Source organism: Amblyomma maculatum, chromosome 11 (genome assembly GCF_055883805.1).
Source record: "Amblyomma maculatum isolate TAMU_Amacu chromosome 11, ASM5588380v1, whole genome shotgun sequence".
NCBI classification, from domain to species: domain Eukaryota; kingdom Metazoa; phylum Arthropoda; class Arachnida; order Ixodida; family Ixodidae; genus Amblyomma; species Amblyomma maculatum.
Window position 1 is genome coordinate 96,457,839 of NC_139354.1, and position 21,456 is coordinate 96,479,294.

The window sequence follows — 21,456 nt, forward strand, 5'->3', positions numbered from 1 at the left end:
CTGCGGTTCGCAGGTATGCCTATCGGGGCGTTCTCATTTTCGCAGCACAAGGGAGGACGGCAGGAAGAAACTTTCTCATACGTGTCACCACCCGAGCGTAAACGTTCCTCGTTTATGCGACAATTGCGTGTGACAGTTCTTTTTATCGCAGTTCTTTGACCAGCAATTGTTTGTTTTAGTTTATTTTATGCCAGCAAAAATAAATTTCGCTTAACCTCCCTAATACTGAGGAATGCGAACTGCCCGTTACTCTGGTTATCAGCTTCTTCGTAAAACGCAGCGACACGCGTTATGATTTCGGTGATCTGGAGATCTGCGATGTGCGCTAGTATCTTTTACTCGCGACGTTACTGTTCCGCTACATTGCAAGAAATTCAAAGCTGGAATATATTAAAATTCTCAACATTTCCTAAGTCAAGTTGTGTGATAGGAGGCCCTACGAAAATAGTTCATGAGCAGGGCTATAGATGTAACATCTGCCTATAATAAGTTTTTAGACTCATTATGGAAACATCATATGCTGGGCATCAATAATTTATGTTAGTTGCCTCCTGTAATTTCAGTAATATTGGTTTGGTATACTTTATGCACAACCATACTCGATGACCTTAAAGGACACTTCAAATTGCTTATATATACGCAGTAAATGACGTCTAGCAATGCTGCCTGCTGCTACACCACTTCTTGCTATACTGAGTGCCATCGCCGGCAAGCAGTTGGTATCGCTCAAAATATACGTGAGGTATTACGCAGGTTCATTTTAAGGCGTTATTCCAAAATCAGCACTTTGACATCTGCATTTGATAGAGCATTTAAATTTATCGTTAGATTTCGCGGGTATCTCCAAGCATAGACCGTATTTGTTTGTTAAAAAATGCTGCGAAATGGTCTTTGTCGACTAACCTTGCCCTCTTTTTCCTAAAATAATGTGTGAAAAAAAACAGTGCTATCCAATTCGCCGAGAAAATTTATCAGACGCCAATTTAGAGACACGCGATTATATTGTAGACTGCCCCCGTAGGCTTTTCTAGGCATCGTTTGCCTCAAAGGTTTGCACTCCAAGATGGGATTATGAGCATTAATAACAACGTCGTATCGTTTTTGATGACATTCTGTTCCGATCCGTCCCACTTTGCTGAAGTTCTTGTTTCCGGGGGTTTTCTGGAGTCTATTTTGAAACTACATCAGGCTATTTGAGACTACCTCAGCAAACAACATTTGATGACGATATTCATGGATGCTCTCTGGTGAATCATATATTTTTTTAATAACTTAGCCCAACCGCTGCCATTACATTTTTCTAGAATGAATCTATTTACAGTATTGACAGAGCATTAAGATGGCGTTTCAAAATGGTTGCATGCTTTGATTTAGCGAAGATTGAAGGAATGCTTGTATTATATTGTAATTAGGTGGTGGCTGCGGCTAACTAAATATTTGAGGAAGGGTCTGTAGAATCTGGCTACCGACCGATTGGTACGGTACGACAAAAATTTTCGGGGTCAACAATGCGGCACTTCTGAACTTCGCCCCGGGTTTTATTTGGCCTTCGGTTCCATGAAGTCACACTTCTGATTACCTACAGTAACTTTAAAGTTTTTAGTTCTCATCTCCTGTAAATTTGCAATATACCTGCCGCCTCAAATCATGTGCTTCATAATATTTCAATATTTTTCTGTGTACCACTACAGGACGAAACTTTTGTGATAGAAGTTTTCACCGCTGTTCTTTATCTTGATTTCCCGCATGGTTTTTGTTCACTGGGCTGCAATAGAGATCACCTGCTGATGATCATTACATTTATCTCGTGGTTAAGCTGTAAATTCGCAATCTGCCGTCTCAAATGATGTGCTTCATATAATTTCAATTGTTTTCTGTGTGCCACTACAGGACGAAAATTTTGTAATAGAAGTTATTCTTTATCTTGATTTCACACATGGTTCTTGTTCACTAGGCTGCAATAGATATCACCTACTCATGATCATCATATTTCCCAGTTTTTCTCTCATAATTCATAAGGGCTGCCCTTATGCCCATAAGAGCAGCAAGCTATAAAAATGTTGGTCTCTTCCCTTACAGGGCTGGAAATGCGCCGATTAGGGCAAGGAACCATTGGCGTTGCCTAAAAGTCGTAAGATGGATATTTACACCCATATCATTTTAAAATGGTGCAAACTGCTCTAGAGACAGCTTTACACTACATATATATTTCCTTCTAGAGGTTGCCTTTGATGCCCTAAGACACACGGGAAAAAATTTGCCCACTTTCCGCTGTATTGAATGTACTTGTGGAAAGTAATCGACTAACAGTTTAGACATACGTTATATCACATCGTAGCTTTTCAAGAAAACGGTGTAGGCGGAGTGATGAATGTAACTGCACAGTTCTAGAAAGTAATCCTCATATATGCAACAGTATGAAGACCCAGCGTAAAATGCTTCATTTAGTTTTTTTGTGATAAAATATCAGCGTCCTCTTTGAAAAAACGTTCTGCTTTCGAGAAGTGACCAGCGCAGGCACTCAATAATTTATTACTTGGTCATAAGGGGTGATATTACATGCTGACATAAATTATTTCAGTGCTGAATAGACAGCGGGGATGATGATGTAGTGAGCGTGCAGGACCTGGGTGAGCTAGCTGCTGCGCTGGAAGGAGGCTGTTGGCATGGACAATGGACAAACATGACAGGCCGCCTGGCAGCTTAGCGTCATAAGGCAATGTAGTGTGACATATTTTGGTGTTGTAAGGTTTCCTCATCACATGACGGGACGAAAAGAGCTGGAGTGTGAACGGCAGTTCACAGCGCGCTGCCTTACTAGAGGGCATTTGCAGAAAACTGTATACAAAAGGAGGAATGGGGCTTGAATCAGCTTTTTGTATGTCTGCCTTAGGAGGCAGTCCACACAAGAGAAAATAGCTAGCACTGACGGATGTCCTCAAGATGTAGTTTGTCGACGACTAAAGCACAGAATGTTCATGTGGTCGTACCCCTCAACGCTTAATAAATTTAAATTTCCTCTAATTTTAATGCGATTGCGTTAATAGAGATCTGCTCTTAACAAAACCTACCATCGCCATTGCCAGCTCCAGAGTTGTGATTGAAAGATCGCTAGAATGGCTTTGGCAGGCAGCAGATGGCAGCGTATATCAGCGAGCTTGTGGTGCTCCATGTGTATTTGATTTTACGAGACAGCAAGACAGAGCAGCACTTGCGGGCGTTTCCAACTCAAGCGCCGTCATACAGATGGGAGTATTGGACTGAATCCGTTCCCTAAATTCTTAGACCCGAGAGAGACACACCGCCGTTAAGCTAAAAATGTATTTTCGTAAAGCTTGGCTAAAACAATCTTTCTCTATCCCAATTTCCCAAGGTAGTAAGCAACCTTAACCTCCAATTTTTCGACCTCTCCTTAAACGCGGACTGAGCATTTATACATCAGTACGTCCCCGCCTGCTCCACTTTCTGATGCTGCTTCACACATCAACTACTAGCCATGGCAGGCAGCCTGCCTTTTACGCTGACTACGCGGCCTCCGAGGATGGCTATAGCACACAGTCGATTAGCGGACGCCTAAACGTAGCGCTTATAGAGGCACACAATAAAGATTTTTGTTTTTAAGGGTTTAAGGAAGTGCGGAAAGCCGAACCTAGTGATGGTAGCCACTAACACTCTCGTGTCATACTTACAACCCCAGAGCTTAAGGGTTCGCCTCATATTCACCCTTCACGTCTTCAGTGTTCAGATTTCACAGTGCGTGTCTGAATTTTTATGAGGTTTAATAGATGCTATTTTCGGGGAAGAATTTATGACACTAATAAGAAACATTGGTTATAAAAAACATGAGAAACTTTGCACCTTTTGTAACAAGAGATCCCCTCTTAAGGGGCTCAAATTTCGCTATCCAACCTCTCCCGCGTTCGTTACAGCTGATGTCGGTTGGAACGTTAAACTGCAAAAACCAAAAAATGATGGGATCAGGCTTGCAATCGCTTTTGGTCAGCTTCAAGGAAGGGTTAATGTTGCCCTCATGCTGATCTGCAGTGATCTTTGAAGAGCTACCAAACGAGGTACCCTCCGAGTGTGTCATTTACCCTTCTTAAGAACATCCTTGCTGTTTGATTGTACGATTCGGAATTTGGCGCTCCCCAGAGAAGACATTGCGTGAATGTTTTTTGCAGTTCAAAAAGACAAGATTGCTCACTACTTCCATTCATTGAGTATCGCACTCTGTTATTCTTGCCTCCGGTGTTGCTAATTCGCTTTTGCCAACATTACTTAATTCACAGCTATTCTGGCATCTTTGAAGGCATATGGAATGGAATGCCATCTCACCTGTAATATAGTGAGAATGGTTTTAATTTTACACTGTGAGGTTGACCCTAAAACGCAAGAGTTTTCCAAGCAATATGCCGGGCGGTTACATTTTATTGAGCTACCCAGGAAATATATCTTCACCGTTTTCAAAATTGAAACAGCCATTTCTGAAACCGCATTTAAATTTTGTATGTCTAAGTTCTGCATAAAGCCTATTTTTTACATAGCGATATTGTAGCGCAAAACAGACAGGACAAACGAGAAGACCGAACAACACGAGCGCTACTTCCAACAAAACTGTATTACACACATACCACATTTATTCGCCAAAGCTACATTTATACATTTATTATACATTATACGGAAGCCAAATGCTACCGGAGAGACATGTGTTAGCACTCCATCGATTTGTTTATGTGACAAGAAAATGTCTTTTCTCTGACAATGATACTGTTAGCACATGTGGTATCTTGTCTTTGGCGCATAAATGCACTGCATGTGTGTAATAAAATTTTGTTGGAAGTAGCGCTCGCGTTGTTCGGTCTTCTCGTGTGTCTTGTCTGTTTTCCGCTACACTATCGCTATGTTCAAGCACCAACAAGCCGAAAAAGCTACGCTTTTGATCTGTTTACAATAATTTGAATATGGGAGCGCCTGAAGCATCAATTATAAATTAAGTTTTCCGTCCTCTGCAGTAAACAGCCGGTTAATATTATGACATACATGGAAAGCTCTTCTTCACATTTCTTTTCTTTTAATAGCCATATATAAAAAATTTATTTATGAAAAATGTGGAGAATTGACGCCATAATTACTAAAGGATTAGAAGCAATATGAACGCTGCTAGTTCATGTTTGGAGCCCGACGTACTTGTTGTCGGCTGTTTTGCTCAATTCAATTGTTAGCATTCGTTGGAAGTTGTGGATTAAATCATCTCCGAGTGCTCCCAGCTCGATAAGGTGATCTGAACCTTCTGCAATAGTGGACTGCCAGCGCACCTACACACTGCCTAAGGTACTGAGGCCTCGTCATGAAATACACTCCGGCCTCAATTCAGCACCCAGAAAAGAAAGCTGAAAATGATTAGACATTCAATGGCCCCTGGTGCATTTACCTGGTCCTGTGGCATCTAGATGTACGCATATCACAAAGCACTCAATAATCGGAACTGTCGCAAAGTTTGGCAATTAGCACGCACTGGTAACCAACAAGTACTCGCGCGTGTCTTCAGGCAATAGCAACTGCCTCCAGCAGCAGGTCTCCTCACCTCAATCCTGTCACGGGGTTCAAGGACGTGCTCTCATGATAAATCAGCTTTCGACATTGTCGCCTACCCTGTGACATACTCAGACCACGGCCACTCAATGGAGGCGCACTTGGGTGCGGCCCGTCGCGTCGCCCAAGAGAGCCAAATTGCGCCTAGTTCTCATCGCCAAAGCTGCGGCGCCACCGCTCCGGGACGAGTCCAGTTGACTGTTGACAGCCGTGTGGTGCGGAAGCGGGTTCCATCGTTCCTCCGATTGCACGTGGCTACCGGAAAAGGAAGGACTGGCGCCAGCGGAAGCTTCCGAAGCGTATAATAGATGAGAGATGAGTTCTTTCTTTTATTAACATTATTTTGTTTTCAGCTAGTTAGGTTAGGTGCAGCCTAAAGAATAGATTTTAGCTCTTGGTCCTAGCGGCCTGGTTTTTCGTGCCGGCAGCTAGTTTTTCTTGGCGTTCATTATTTAGCTATCTTGTTTAGATAAATATTTTTTTTCTAGGCTATTGGCATTCGCAGAATTGGTTTTTAACGCGTGTTTGCTAGTCGTTTCTTGTGTCTTCTTTTGGCAATTTGTATATTCTGAGAATTCGTAATAGATATAGTTCAGTCGATGAGCGCTAAGATGGCAATCAAAAGAAGGTAAAGTGTCCTCAGTGTGAGGCGCAGGTTAATTTCAAGGAAACGCGTTTTGACTCTGTAGGTGAAGCGGAAGGCAGCGACTTTTTGTGTCGGTGTTGCGTACTGAGTGCGCGTCTAGATAGATTTGATCAAGAAAGGGGCAGTTTAGTGTCTCGTGTGGATGATTTAGAAAATAAGTACGTTTGTTAAGAGCGGAAAATCAGAAACTGCTTGGGCAGCTTACTCAAATTGAAAAAAAAAAGGGGCCGACTTTATCCTTGGAACTAACGAAGACGAACATTTCAATGCGGGCCACGTGGCTGGGGCCAGCACTGACATGGAAGGCATAAGCAAAGTAGGTCGGGCGGATCCGAACCGTCAGAGTTATTTAGAAGCAGCAAAGACGCCAGAAAAAAATGAAGTAAGGAAGAATGAAAATTCCATAGACAAGGACACAGATAACCGAAAGCAGGAGCCAACAGTTGGGAGAGGGAGAGAGAAGGCCCAGGTGCTTATCGCCGGAGATTCTAACACGAACAGGTGCAAGCGAGATATCTTGGAACGTGTAAGGGGTGATAAGAGAGTGTTGGTTGAAGCCTACCCTGGGAGAACAATGAGGGCAGTGCTACAAGAGAGTAAAAATAGGCTGTTGGAGAATTCCGGAGAGCGCCGTATGGTAATAGTAGCCGCGGGGCTAAACGATGTCCTAAATGGTGACGCTGCAGGAGTGGTGGAAAGTTTAGCTAAGTTAGTTGACGAGATCAGGGAGATAACACAGCAGACGCAGATAGTTGTATTCACAGTACCACAGGCGCTAGAATTGAACGGAAAAATAAAAAGGACGTGGTGACAGTTAATCAGGACATAAAAAAGTTAAGCCTAGAGAAGCGTTTAGAAGTGGTGGAGGTAAACAGGGAGGTAGATAAAGCAGGTTTTGGTAGGGCTTCTCAGCGAGATGGCATTCATTTTAACAGAAGGGTGGGAGCAGAGATCGGCTGGCACCTGGCAGGCAGGGCTGTAGCTTTTTTAGGGGGTCCGCGAGGACTCCGTGCACAGAGGTAGTTAGAAGTGAAGGAGAAGAAAGTGTAATAATGGAGGCTTAGCCCCCAAAAATGGCAAAGAGTAGGTCGAGAAAGGAAAGTACAAAAAGAAATTTAACACTAGGATCAGCTACATAAACATGCAAGGAGGTAGAAAAAGAGCGAAATGGCTAGAGATAGAACAGCAGTTGAAGGATGACAAAATAGGTGTGTACGCTCTTTGCGAGACTCATCTCAGGGATCTATAAGATCCGCCGTTTACAGAAGGCTACGTCTGGGAAGGGTGAACAGAACGAGAACGGAAAAGAAGGGTGGAGGGGTAGGTATGTTGATACACCAGGGAACAAATTGGCAAAGAATTAAATCATCTTGTAAAGAACATATCTGGGTTTCAGGAATTATGGGCGGCATAAGGACAAGGCTAGGGGTAGTTTATTTAGGAACAGGTCATCAATGCAGGCAAGAAAACAGGGATCTTGTTGAATGTCTAAGTGACGATATAAGCCAGTTTGGAAACGGGGCCAATATTATTCTACTGAGGGACCTGAACGGCCACATCGACGATCTGGATGGATACACGGATTGTAACGGCAAGCTAATGCTAGATTTCTGTGAGCGACACGACCTAGTTATAGTAAATAGAGAAACAAAATGTGAAGGCCAAATCACGTGGGAATTCCGCAACAGTCAGACGACCATTGACTATTGTCTAATGTCGCATGAAATTTATAGCAAGGTCACAAAAATGGAAATAGACGAAGAAGGGGAGTGTAGTGTGGGAAGGGATCATAAACGTATTATTCTGCAGATGGGGCCCTTCATGAAAAGAGAAATGGAACTTAGACAAAACGTAAACGCAAAATTAAACGACAATCAAATAGCGCAGATAGCAGCAGACATAGAGGAAGCAATAGAGAAAAGCCCCATAGAAGACTGGGATTATTAGCAGGTAGAACTACTCATAAGGAGGAAAATTCAGGAGGCTAAAGTAGCAAACCACTGGAATGGAAAGAGGAAGCCACGGAGCTGGTGGAATAAGGAAATCAGGGAAGCTATTGAACAACGACGGGCTGCTTCAAGGGAACACCGAATGGCAAAGAAAGCACAGCTATCTCAGGAGGAAATCGACCAAAAATGGGAATCATATCGACAAAAGAAACTTCAAGTGCAGGCCCTCGTTCAAAGTAAAATAAGACAGTCCACCGATCGCTGGTTGGCTGACGATGCCTCTAGAGGCTTAGCAAGAAAAATTCTGGAACCATATAAGCTGCCCAGGGAAGAAGAATCGAAGAAAGCAGGACCGGATTCAAGATGAGGGAAATTGTTTAAAGGGACATAATGCAGTGAACTACATTACATCAGTTATAGCCGAGTCATTTTATAGCGACGATAGGGTAATCTCCGCAAATCAGGAAGCAGCACAAAGTAGCAGAATACAAAGCAGCTTAGAACTGACCAATCTAAACTGGAAATAGGCAGAAAAAAATATCCCTAAAACCACATCTACAGGAATAGATGAAATTCCGATCAAGCTGATTAATGAACTCGGTCTAAAAAGAAAGGAAACGTTGTTAAAAGCTCTGGAAACAGTCAAAACGAATACGCAAATTCCGGACAGCTGGCGGCAGAATAAAATGAATTTGATTTATAAAGGGAAAGGAGACAGGATGCACATAAAATCCTACAGGCCGATTACCATAACATCTGTTATGTACAGGTTAGCCATGCAGGTGGTGAAATAAAGGTGCAAGCATGGGTTGAAAGTAACAAGATGCTCGGAGAACTTCAGAACGGCTTTAGAAATGGTAGGCGCTTAGATGATAGCCTGTTCATGCTTACCTAATGCATCGAAATATATGGAGTGGAAAATAGACCTTTGTATTTGGCCTTCCTGGACATAAACGGGGCGTATACGACAACGTAAGCAGGGAACTCCTGTGGAACATATTAAAAGAAAAAGGTATCGGTTATGAGATAATAGTGCCTACAGGAAATATACCTGGATAACAAAGTAGAAATTACGTGAGAAGGGATAAGAAGTACGGAGGATGTCAAAGTATGCAAAGGATTAAGACAAGGCTGTCCTCTATCACCGGTGCTGTTCATGCTTTATATGATAAACCTGGAACGGAGGATACAAGACAATAACCTAGGTTTTAACCTGTCATATAGATTAGGTGGAAAGACGGTAGAGCAGCGCCTCCCCGGTTTGATGTATGCAGACGATATTGTGCTGGTAGCTACGAGCCTGGAAGAATTGAAAACTCTAGTTAAGTACTGCGGAGACGAAGGGGATGCTCTAGGCTTCAGTTTCAGAGGAGTTAAGTCGGGTCTGATGATTTTCAACGGCTCAACTGATCAGGGTCTTAAAATACAAGGCCTTGAAATACCTAGAGTAGCAGAATATAAATATCTGGGGGTATGGCTGAACGAATGATTGGCGTACATTGGAAAGCATGAGCAATCACTTAAGGCCAAAGGGCGAAGGAATGCCGAGATTATGAAGCATAAGGCATTTTGGGGATACAATAGGTATGAGGTTTTGAGAGGTATTTGGAAAGGAATTATGGTGCCCGGACTTACTTTCGGAAATGCGGTTTTGTGCCTAAAATCAGAGGTACAGTCGACATTAGAAACAAATCAGAGATCCGTTGGACGATTAGCACTAGGTCCCCACGGCAAAACTACAAACGAGGCGGTACAGAGAGGTATGGGCTGGGCATCTTTCGAAGTACGGGAAGCTCAGAGTAAAATATTATATCAGGAACGCCTGAGGAAATTGGACAGTTACAGATGGGCAGCTAAAGTATTTAAATACCTGTACCTAAAAAGCGTTGACTCACAATAGAGTAAAAGAACTAAGAAACTAACCAGTAAGTATGCTAATAATAAGGACGGAGAAATAAAGAGCATTAAGCAACAGGTGAAAAACACAGAAGGTAAAAATTGCATAAATTCGATGGAAAAGAAACAGAGTGTGAAATTATACCGAAAGTGGAAAATGCAGATCAGGAAGGAAGATTTGTTTGATAACTCAAGAGGCAGTGCCCTACGTTTTGAAGCTAGATCAGGGTGCCTTAGAACACGCAGCTACAAAAAGAAATTTAACAATGGAGATGACGCATGTGCTGGATGTGGAAACTCCACTGAAACAATTGATCATATTATACTCGAATGTAATGGTATCCATCCGGAAGTTGGTGCAGGCGCAATCACTGTTCCTGAAGCGCTGCGGTTTAGAGATAACAGTGGCCAGGTGAATAAACCGGCGGTGGAAAATAGCAAAAAACGACTGGACGATTGGCGGCTTAAAAGCAGAGAAGTGACATAATGTTAGTAATGTAGGAACAAAATTTAATAAATAGAATGATGGTTTAGTTAACCATTCTGAATCAATAATTAAGATATAGGGAGAAAAATGAGCATGGCAGCTACTGCTACCACCCCGTTTCAAAAGGGACGCTCCTATATTCCATCCATCCATTCGAGTCCGGGCGGAGAGCTGCGCGCAGCGGCCACCGTTTCGGCGTCTGCGTGGTCGGCGCTTGCTCAATTTAGGATTATAAGCGGCGTTTCACACATTATGTGATGCTATGTGCAAGTTTGCTATTGATAAGGTGATAGAGGCAAGTCATCAGAGCAGAGGCAAGACAGCGCAGCTCGGACAGCCACGCGTCTCGAACGGTGGTGCCGGTTGCCTCAAGGACAGCTGCCTGCCAACTGTGTTCTACGTCAAGTCCATATCAGAATTCAAAAACGCCTATTACTGTAGAAGCAAGGCATGCGACGCTTTGGCGGATGCGACCAGGCGTGCCCGAGAAGCGAAGCCCTGCGACGACTACTTCGGCTCCGTATGCAGTGCGGCCAGCAAGTTTACGCTCAAGGGTATCAACGAAAGGGACAAAAAATTCCTAATCGCAGCGCAAGCCCAGTGGGGAGATGCACCACACCTTAAGGGACCGCTTCTTTCCTATGCTACGTCGTGTAACCCAAGCGGTGAACCTTATGCCGCCGTGGAGCAACCGAGCTTCGACTTTCTCGAGATAACATCATCATCATCATCATCATCACCAGCCTGATTATACCCACTGCAGGGTGAAAGCCTCTCCCATATTTCTCCACTTATCCCGGTTATGTGCTAGCTGCATCCTCTTGACCCCTGCGATCTTCTTAATCTCATCCGCCCACCTAACTTTCTGCCGCCCCCTGCTACGCTTTCCTTCCCTTCGAATCCAGTTTGTTACCCTCAGCGACCATCGGTTATCCTCTCTTCGCACTACATGTCCTTCCCATGTCCATTTCTTCTTCTTAATTTCTACTAGAATGTCGATAACTTGAGTTATTTCTCTGACCCACTCTGCACGCTTTCTATCTCTTAATGTTACCCCTACCATTTTTCGTTCCATAGCCCTCTGGGTTGTCCTCAACTTGAGTAGAACTCTCTTGGTTAGCCTCCACGTTTCAGCCCCATAGGTGAGTACAGGCAAGATGCAACTGTTGTATACTTTCCTCTTGAGTGATACCGGTAAGCTGCTAGTCATAATCTGAGAGTGCTTGCCAAATACGCTCCATCCCATTCTTATTCTTCTTGTTATTTCCCTTTCATGGTCCGGATCTGCGGTTACTACCTGTCCTAAGTAGACATATTCGCCTACTACTTCCAGCATTTCGCTACCTAATGTAAACTGCTGTTCCTTCCCGAGGCTGTTGAACATTACCTTAGTCTTCTGCATATTGATTTTCAAGTCTACCTTTCTACTTTTTCTGTCTAGGTCATCAATCATTATTTGCAGTTCATCCCCCTAGTTGCTTAGTAAGGCAATGTCATCAGCAAATCGCAGATTACTGAGGTATTCTCCATCTACCCTTATCCCTAACTGCTCCCATTCCAAGTCTCTGAATACTTCCTCTAAACAAGCTGTGAATAGTACTGGGGAGATTGTGTCTCCTTGCCTAACACCTTTCTTTATGGGAATTTTGTTACTTTCTTTATGCAGAACTATGGTTGCTGTGCAGCCACTATATATATCTTCCAGCACTTTCACATACGGCTCGTCTACCCCCTGATTTTGCAATGCCTGCATCACCGCCGAGGTTTCAACTGAGTCAAATGCTTTTTCGTAATCAATGAATGCTATGTATAAGGGCTGGTTATATTCCAAGCATTTTTCTATCACCTGATTGATGGTATGGATATGATCGATAGTAGAGTACCGTTTCCGAAACCCTGCTTGATCCTTTGCTTGATTGCAGTCTAAGGTTGTCCTGATTCTATTAGTGATTACCTTAGTAAATACCTTATACGTAACAGACAGTAAGCTGATTGGTCTGTAAGTTTTAAGGTCCTTAGAGTCCCCTTTCTTGTGAATGAGGATAATGTTTGCGTTCTTCCATGGTTCCGGTACCGTCGATGACACCAGGCACTGCGTATACAGGGTGGCCAGTTTTTCTAGCGCGATATCCCCCCCGTCCTTCAACAAATCTGTAGTTATCTGATCCTCTCCAGCTGATTTCCCCCTTTTCATAGTTTCTAGCGCTTTCTTGACCTCGTCCTTCGTCACTGGTGGAACGTCTGACTGTTTTTCCCTACCGCCAATCTCATTACGGTCCTGACTACTTTGTATCTTGTCCGTATTAGTGATGACGTTGCCCGCCTTGTCCCTTATCGCATACATCTGGTTTTTGCCTATGCCCAATTTCTTCTTTACCGCTTTAAGACTTCCCCCGTTTTTTTACAGCATGCTCAATTTTGTCCATGTTATACTTCCTTATATCGGCCACCTTGCGCTTATTGATTAGCTTTGATATCTCGGCCAATTCGATATGGTCTGTTGGATTGGAAGCCTTCATACTCTGGCGTTTCTTAATCAAATCGTTCGTCTCCTTAGACAGCTTAACGGTATCCTCTCTAACTATCCTACCGCCTATCTCTACCGCGCACTCAGTAATGATATTTCTGAAATTATTGTTCCTTGCCTCTAGGGTAATGTCGCCATCCTCAGTTAGAGCTGAATACCTATTCTGTAGCGAGATCCTGAACTCTTCTGCCCTCCCCCTCACCGCTAATTCGTTGATGGGTTTCTTTCTTACTAATCTATCGCGTTCCTTCTTCAGATTTAGGCTAATTCGGGACCTCACCATCCTGTGGTCACTGCATCGCACTTTCCCGATTACCTCTACATCCTGCACAATGGCGAGGGTTGAACACGTTATGAAGTCGATTTCATTTTTAGTCTCTCCGTTAGGACTTTTCCATGTTCATTTCCGGTTCTTCCGTTTGCTGAAGAAGGTATTCATGATTCGTAAGAGGGCCTGCTGAAATTGGAGATTTCATCTCAAAAACAGACTCAATCCCGAAGATGTGCGAGAAGGCGCATGCGAAAGGAATCGACTGCTTGTTTCTTCTCGAATGGGTTCAAAGTGGCACTAAAAAAGGTGTTCGCGGAGGGGTGTTTTCCAAGTCATTCGTGGTCTTCCGTTTACAACGAGAACTAGGCAGTCGTGTGCTTCGCTGAGTGCGTACCCATTTAGTTGCGTTTCAACCACTGTAATAACGTATTAGATATTGCAATCATGAAATCGGGACATGGTCTGGGGCCATTTATTCAGCGTGCACTTTTCTGGAAACTTACAATTCAGGACGTAGCGTTCAACATTATTATTGTTCAGCCTGTTCCTCCCTTTTCACTCGAAATAATATTCAAGTGGGTACCACCACCTAAACATACCAGCTAACACAAACTGTTGCAAAAGAAACAACACAAGACAGCCAGTTCAACGACACGCCCGCAGGGTCAGGTAATTTTTTTCTCGTCTGATATTATGAAGCCGCGTGATGCACAGAAGACACGCAAGCTTATTTTACAAGCGAAGAACTTTTCTCTAAAAAGGTTTACGTGCAAGCGTGATTTTTTCCACTGTCTAATTGATGTTGCCTGTCCAGTTGGTCAGCAGTGGTCGCATTAGTTTGGTTAGGTCCTTAGTGTGACTGCGGTCTTCTCTTACGCAAATCAACGCCGGAACCCAGTCGAAAAAAACTACAGAACTGTGTCAAAAATACGACAAAATATCCTGTAGTTCTGTCGTAACCATCAAATTTTTCTGTAGTTCTGTAGTACTTTTCTGTAGTTCTGTAGTTTTTCTGTAGTATATTTCTGTTGTCTGTAGTTCTGTAGTACTTTTCTGTCGTAACTACAGATATTTCTGATGTTACTACAGAATGTTCTGTTGTCACAACAGGTTTCCCGTCAAAAACCGCACAGAAATTCTGTCGTAACATCAGAAAATTTTCTGTAGGATTTTCCGACTGGGAAATAGCGCAAAATAGGGAAGAATGGATGGAACTAACATGTGGCATAGCTTGCTGCTTCTTATGACCTGCGGTCACTTCATCACCTTGCTAACAAAGGTGCATGGTGATTTTCAGATACCTTAGGCGTCCATCATCAAGAATTTCGATAAGTCGAGGGTTTTGCAGGAATTACAAGGCACAAAGTTAATAAATGGATGGGGGCTAATAAAATAAAATTATTGACACTCTAAAGTAAGCACTAGAAGTTTTTAAACTTTGGTAATATATAAATAATGAAAACACGGGCAGGCACTGAAAACAGAATAAATAAAAATGTTTCACGAGATTCTGTAAAACTATTCGTATAATTTTTCTTCAAATGGACGTGCAAGATAACTAGCCAAGAATGCATTCGATGCTAACTCTATGTCAGCTGCTGGTTCACACCACACATGAATGAATCCAAACTGACTCGAAAACTCCCTCGCAGCAGACGTGATATGGCAGTTGACAAGGTACTTTCATAATCACGAATGCCAAGTTTTATAGCTGCCTATTGTTGATAGATGCATTTGCAGACTGATGCTTGCAAGATGCCAACCTGCACGAAGCATGGAAAAATGTGTATAATCTCAGTCGATATATTCTTTTTTTTTTTGCTAGTGGTACCTTCAGTATTTTCTCCTAGGTGAACACTGCAGCCCTTGCGTCAACTTTGTCGTTCCCGCCTTTGATTTGCCTTAGGCTGCTAAAAGGCGATACTATAGACCCGCTTTCAGAGCCTGCTTTAGGGCGTATCGGAAGCTGAAAATAAGATTCGGGTAAATGCAATGCACTAGTAAGGCACACAGAAGACATTGTTGTAAGATACTTGATGTGATCAAGAAGGTCCTTAATTTGCGCCACTGTGGATCTGGTTGTCATGATTGTCACTTCGTACGTTTGTTTGGTTAGCCTTTGCTTCGACGTGCCTCCTTGGACCTGAATGTCTTCGATATGGCAAAGTCCAACTCAAACCAAGAGAGTCGCTCGTCATCTGACAAACAGAGCGGCTTCTCTTGGTGTCTCCATGGCTTCACTTATGCGATGTTGGACAAGGCATACCATTTTGATATCATCGTCATAAAAGTGATCGTGGCGCAGCCAGCTTGAAACACACATGCTTCAGAATGACACGGGGGGTTGTCCAGGGGGAAATGAAGTGTAGCTATAACAAGTGGGGAAAATAAAGCTATTGACCTGCGCATATTAATTTTTTCAAGATTGTTTGGCTCAACATGAGCCCGCGTGAGTAACTTAACTTGTAATGTGGGCAGTTCGGGAACACGGAGGGGACAGCTGAAGGAAGCAGGATCTTCAGTTTTATGTTCTTCCTGTAATCGTCATCTGTGAAGTGCAGTGAGGACACCAGTGACTTGTCACTCGGCTCCCACCGGCTTCCTTTTCCATCCTAGCTCTCCCGAAATATGTTTTGCAGCCATGCAGCTCGACGTTGTGAATCGCACGGGAACTCATGGTAACCGATCTTTTCTTGCTTTCGTGGTGCACAGCGGCACACAGCAGTTGCTTGCCATGGTGCTGCATACGCTTAGGACGCTGTTGACACAGGCATCGATGACGCGCATGCAGAACTATTGAACCACGCGGTTATGCTGAGTAGTCAAAACGATAACACGCGCCAACCCAGCCAGCGCGCTCCTTCCGCGTCGTCTGCTCGTCCGTGCCCGGCGTGCCGGCGGCGCTTTATCCTGGAGTGGTGGCGCCCCCGCGGAGAATGACGGCGGAAACTGTAACTTTTTCCAATACGCGCTTCCCCAGCCATTGAGGCGCGACGCGACGGGCCGCACCAAGTGCGCCTCCATTGAGCGGCCGTACTCAGACTCTCTCCGACTCACAAAGGATTGCGCCGATGGGTATGTGCCATCGGTCAACCATAAGCCCGCCTAGTGTGGCAGGAGCTCATATGTGGCTTTTCATTGATCCATAACTCCTTTCCTAGGGAGTTCAGCACAGATAGTCGCAGGATCAGGTCGGTGGAATTCTTGCACTCATTGAAAACTGGTTTTTACCATGCGATATTCACATCGAATGCATCCAAGACAACCACACAAGGCAACCACAATAAATTTCGTTAGACCCTCCAGATAATAGAGACTTTTAGTATAGCGTACACAGACACACGCAAAGGAATAGCGCACGCCAAAAATATCGTGACAGGCACTGCGCATGCGCTATACGATAGCCGAGACCGAACTCTTTCGTACGATAGGCCAGCGTACGCTGAAACTTGAGTTTATCGTACGCAGCCCTCACGTACGATGGGAGATCAGCGTTGACAAGATGGCGGCGTCCAGGCCGCCCGCTTCAGAGTGAATTTGTCTTCGTTACCACGTTTTTGTGCGCGCTGGCGCCTATAAATGGCACACGGGGTTTTCGCTTTGGCTCGTGTAGCATTTAGCACAAATATTTAGCGAATATTTACCTCTATTTTTTATTTTGCACCGCGGCAGCGCAGTCCTTAAGCCTGACGAGTAGCGTTGCTTTGTTGGTATGGCAACGCCATGAAGTGAATCGTCTTGGCTTGACTGCTTACACGCGTGTATCCGTAAAAATATGCTTGGCAGTACGGGGCTGAAAGGAGGCCGTTATGCACCATGATGGCAATAGAAGGTAAAAGTCGTCAGCGCAGGAATACCAGCGTTAGGGAGTACAACAAAACTGCCACAGCAAAGAAACTGGCTCCGGTGCGACTTGGCTAGGTTTGGCTTGCGAGTAAAAAAAAAGCCCGAATATGTTTTCTTATTCTAAACCTAGATGTCGCCACTGTAGTTTGCGTTCGCGCTTTCGTACGGCCAACTAAAAGCGCCGATGCCACACACGGAATAGCGTCCCATAATTTTCTAGCGTTTATCGTACGAAAGCGTCCATACGCTATACTAAAAGTCTCTAATTTGTTTTCATGGGGACACTAATCTTAATATATTCTCGTCAATGCAGCTAACAATTTCGGATTTGGTGATGAAACAAAAGGCATACACGAATATTTGCAAGAGTTAGTTGCTCAAAATAGTGTTTGCCGTTATGCATTACCGTAATAGCCTTAACCAGAAGTGCCAAAATTACATACCAATCTTTATAAGAAGAAAACATTTTGGCTGATTATTAAAGAGTAATAACGCTGCCTGAATCCTTGTTACATTTAAATTTTAAGAACTTGTGGACAACACAGATTCTGCTCGGATATTCCTGTATTTGTATTTATATATAAAAGCACACTGGTCGTAAAATTCATAAAATATTGCGAAAAGTTTCCTCAAAATTCATACCTTTCAAATTCAGTTATAGCGCTCACAGTTCTGCATGGTTAAGTATTATGAAAAGCAAAATACATAGCTTTTCCATTTCGGCCTCATATATGATTTAAAAGTGATACCCCATGATCATATAAAGGAAAACCATGCTGTAGATCATCTTACGTGAATGCTATTAAGAGTACAATTAGTAATATTGATTTTTTATTCCCTTTTCTTGCTCCCGCTTATATTGTATTGGCCACTTCAACAGCTTAAATAAACAAGATATTGAATTGGATGTAAATATTCATGTTTACATATTTTTCTATTTCAATCTCCTCAGTGCAACCCATTCTCAAGGCAGAATAAATGCCCGGTTGGATGCGAGTGCTTTGCGGAAACAAGTCAGTCAAAGATGGGAGCGTGTCTCGACCCGTCCCTTCCGCTGCCTGCTGGATACAGCTCTGTGCCCAAGTCAAACAGGGGAGTGTGACTTGGGTGGAATAACTGATTTAAGCAGAGTTGAATGATAAATTTGTGGAAGCGCTGGAATAACTTATGCTACAAAACGTCTTTCTTATAGAGAAATATATTTCCCTCAGCAATCAATTCCAATAATAGTCAATATAATCTCGAATCGTGAGGACCACTTGAAGACAACAGCCCTAGTTAGAAACCTAGAAGTGTCATGCCATTCACTGTTTACCCAAATCAATACAGCAAAGGTTGTTAGGGCTGCCAACTGCCGCTATGCTTTGCTGTTGTTGATAATGGTTTAGATATATTTATTTTTCTTTAAGAAGCAAATGTGGTTCTTTTATATATTATGTTGTGATCTTTATTTACCCTTGAATGTCGCTGTTTATAGCTGATTTTGTCCCTTCTAGAGCCTTTCCGTCTTTTTGCTTTGCCATAATTTGATTTTTTTTTCAAACATTCCAAAATTACATCAATTTTTCTACATTCGTTTTCCTAAACCTTTCATTTTCACACTCCCACACCATCACAGATAGGAGTGTGAGCCATTGCTTCATATACAGATTTTGAATGCATTCTGCAAAACCGGCGTTCAATGGCTGTCGATCGAACTGTCTGTGGCATTCGCGAGTAGTAAGAAAGGATGTGGTGTCGCCTACGCATTGGGTGTTTCCTTCCAGGCGCAATGCAATGTGTGCACATTTACTGAACTTTGCCAGTGTAAAGGATAAATCGTGGTTCCTTTGATGTATTTACATTTTTAAATTTCGGTGTCCATAGTAGCCCGTATTCATGTACGTGGCCCCTAAACCTTGCATTTCACATGCCTGGTTTCAGAGTTCTGCTTATTTATTCCCTCTGCAAAGTATTCGGTATACAATATAATGCGAGTGCGTGCTTTGTGTGTGTTTAAAAAGGAATTCAGGTTACTATTACTTTTTGCATTTACTCATTTCACTGTTTCTACTGTAGGGCATTAAGCTGGCCTGTTCACGCAAGAAATCATTTACGGTGCCTGAAAGTCGTAAGGCAAAACGTTTTTATGGCGCTTCCTTATAAGTGGTACAGTTGCCTTTTACCACAGTGAAGCCGTTGGGAGGACGTAAAATGTTCCCGCCCTTGTTCTTAGCGATATGAAATATTTATGACAAAAACTGCTTCTAAATGTTTTTCTATGGGACTGATGCGCGAAGCCTATAATCAAGCATTTTAGAAATGTCCACCATAATACTCGTCTTTATGTTTACATGAACGTTTGAACAGGCCAGAGTAGAAGTTAGAGATTTAAACCCAAATAAAAGTTAAAGGGCGCCTAAAATTAAAATAATTCGTGACCATCATAATCACATTCATAAAATTATAAGTCTACCCTCTCACGAAACCCCCCCGCAACTCCCCTTTGGAGTACTGGTTTGATTAAATACACTTCGCCACTCATCCAGTCATTGCTCTCTAAATACTTGCCTTTATTATTTATGTGTAATCTAGAAACTAGACATTGCATGATTTAAAGCCAAAACTTTTAGTTTAATATATGGGGATTGCCATTCCAAATAAACTCAGGTTATGAGAGAGGCCGTAGTGGATGCTTCAAAAATATCGATCACATGGAATTCTTAAAGGTGCATAAAATCGCACAGCATGCATGCGCTTTGATTTTCGCCTACCTTTAAAACTGGCCGCCTCACGGCATTTTTATTTTCTGCAGAATTCTAACAATACTTCGAAACTTCTCTCCTAGGATGATAAGGTTCCATGGTTGACATCGCCACAATGTGTGACGATGAATGTCAATGGAAGGTTTTCAAACAAAGCTGCGATTCTAGTTACAAAGAACACACAGCCGATGTGCTTACTTAACCAAAAGAAACTATGCAGTGATGCAGTTTTCCGTTTCATATCAGGGCCACCCACTTAGGTATGAAAAACGTGCATATGTATTCACACAGAAGAAAAGTATGCGCGGCGGAAATAGCCCTACTGTGGCCACATTCCCCATAGTCATATTGGACGCAGGCAAACCAGCCACATTGCTGGAAGTTACGTTGTTATGGAGAACTTATAGTGCTTTTGTTTGAAAGAGAACATCAAGAAACCGCAGAGGCTGTGAGGAAAGACCAGTCGAAGGCTCCAGGATTGACTTCACCTATCTGGCAATCCTGAACATGCAATGGCACGTAAACACAGGGCGGCGTTTTGGTTTCGTTTAATCCCCTTTAGTCCACTTAAAACTCAGGCCGCATCTCAGCAGGCCACTAATCGGCTTGAAATGCGAGAACCTAAGACCATGTAAAGACTGCCACAGAGCAGACAGCAGCTTGGACACTGATCCACGTTTGCCGATGATCACAAAAAGACGGAAACATGCATTAGGCAAGCAGCCAGCGTTATTCCTATCTCTATATAATTTTCATACCATCGCTCCAGGAGAGATCAGGTTAGAACATAACACAATAAATTTATTATCGGACAGTGTAGTTTGTTCCCTTATGTTGCATCAGCTATAAAAAGCTCACTTCTGACAACCATTACTTAGCAAATATATTTGTTTTATAAGTTTGCATCTTAAGCCAGTGTTTTCAAATATGACGAAATGCGTTTTTCATTTCATGTGTTTTGCAGTGTGTTTTCCCGAGTCGCTCAAGCGGCTCCCAAAGAAACTATGTGTGCAAGACCTTCAAATAAGCACAATGTTTTGTCGTTTCCTGTCTTCTCAGTGTGATCCACGTCTCCAACAACACCGCTGCCCACCGGGATGTCAGTGTTTCCGGGAGACGAGTGATCCAACCATCGGGATGTGCCTTGATTCTGTTCTCCCACCTCCTCCAGCGTACGAAGCAGCGTTCACAAAAAACAGAGGATTGCCAAGCGGAATAGTCCGTAATAGAGTGTACAGCCGCTGAATAAAATTATTCGGTAAACATTCTTAAGTAACTAGAAGCCGGCGGCAGATGTTACAACGTTATTCTCCTACTCGCTATAAGTTGTTACGCCTGGAATTTATTTGCAAACAGGCAGTCCTGCACGCGAGCTGTGACTACCCACACCTGCGCATAGATTTTTACAGTATCCATTCAGCGCACTTCTTGCCCTGCAATGTTTTTTTTCTTCCGCGACTGGTTTTCTAACGCCTAACATATCAGTGGGCGTATTATA

General features: G+C 43.2%; 1 long non-coding RNA gene across 1 annotated transcript; it reads left to right on the forward strand.

Annotated features, from left to right (window-relative positions):
• The first annotated feature begins 19,270 nt into the window (after positions 1-19,270).
• Positions 19,271-21,225, forward strand: LOC146174446 (uncharacterized). The gene is made up of 2 exons (XR_014701750.1): positions 19,271-19,324; positions 21,018-21,225. It is a non-coding gene; the product is annotated as an uncharacterized LOC146174446 (long non-coding RNA).
• The last annotated feature ends 231 nt before the right edge of the window (positions 21,226-21,456 follow it).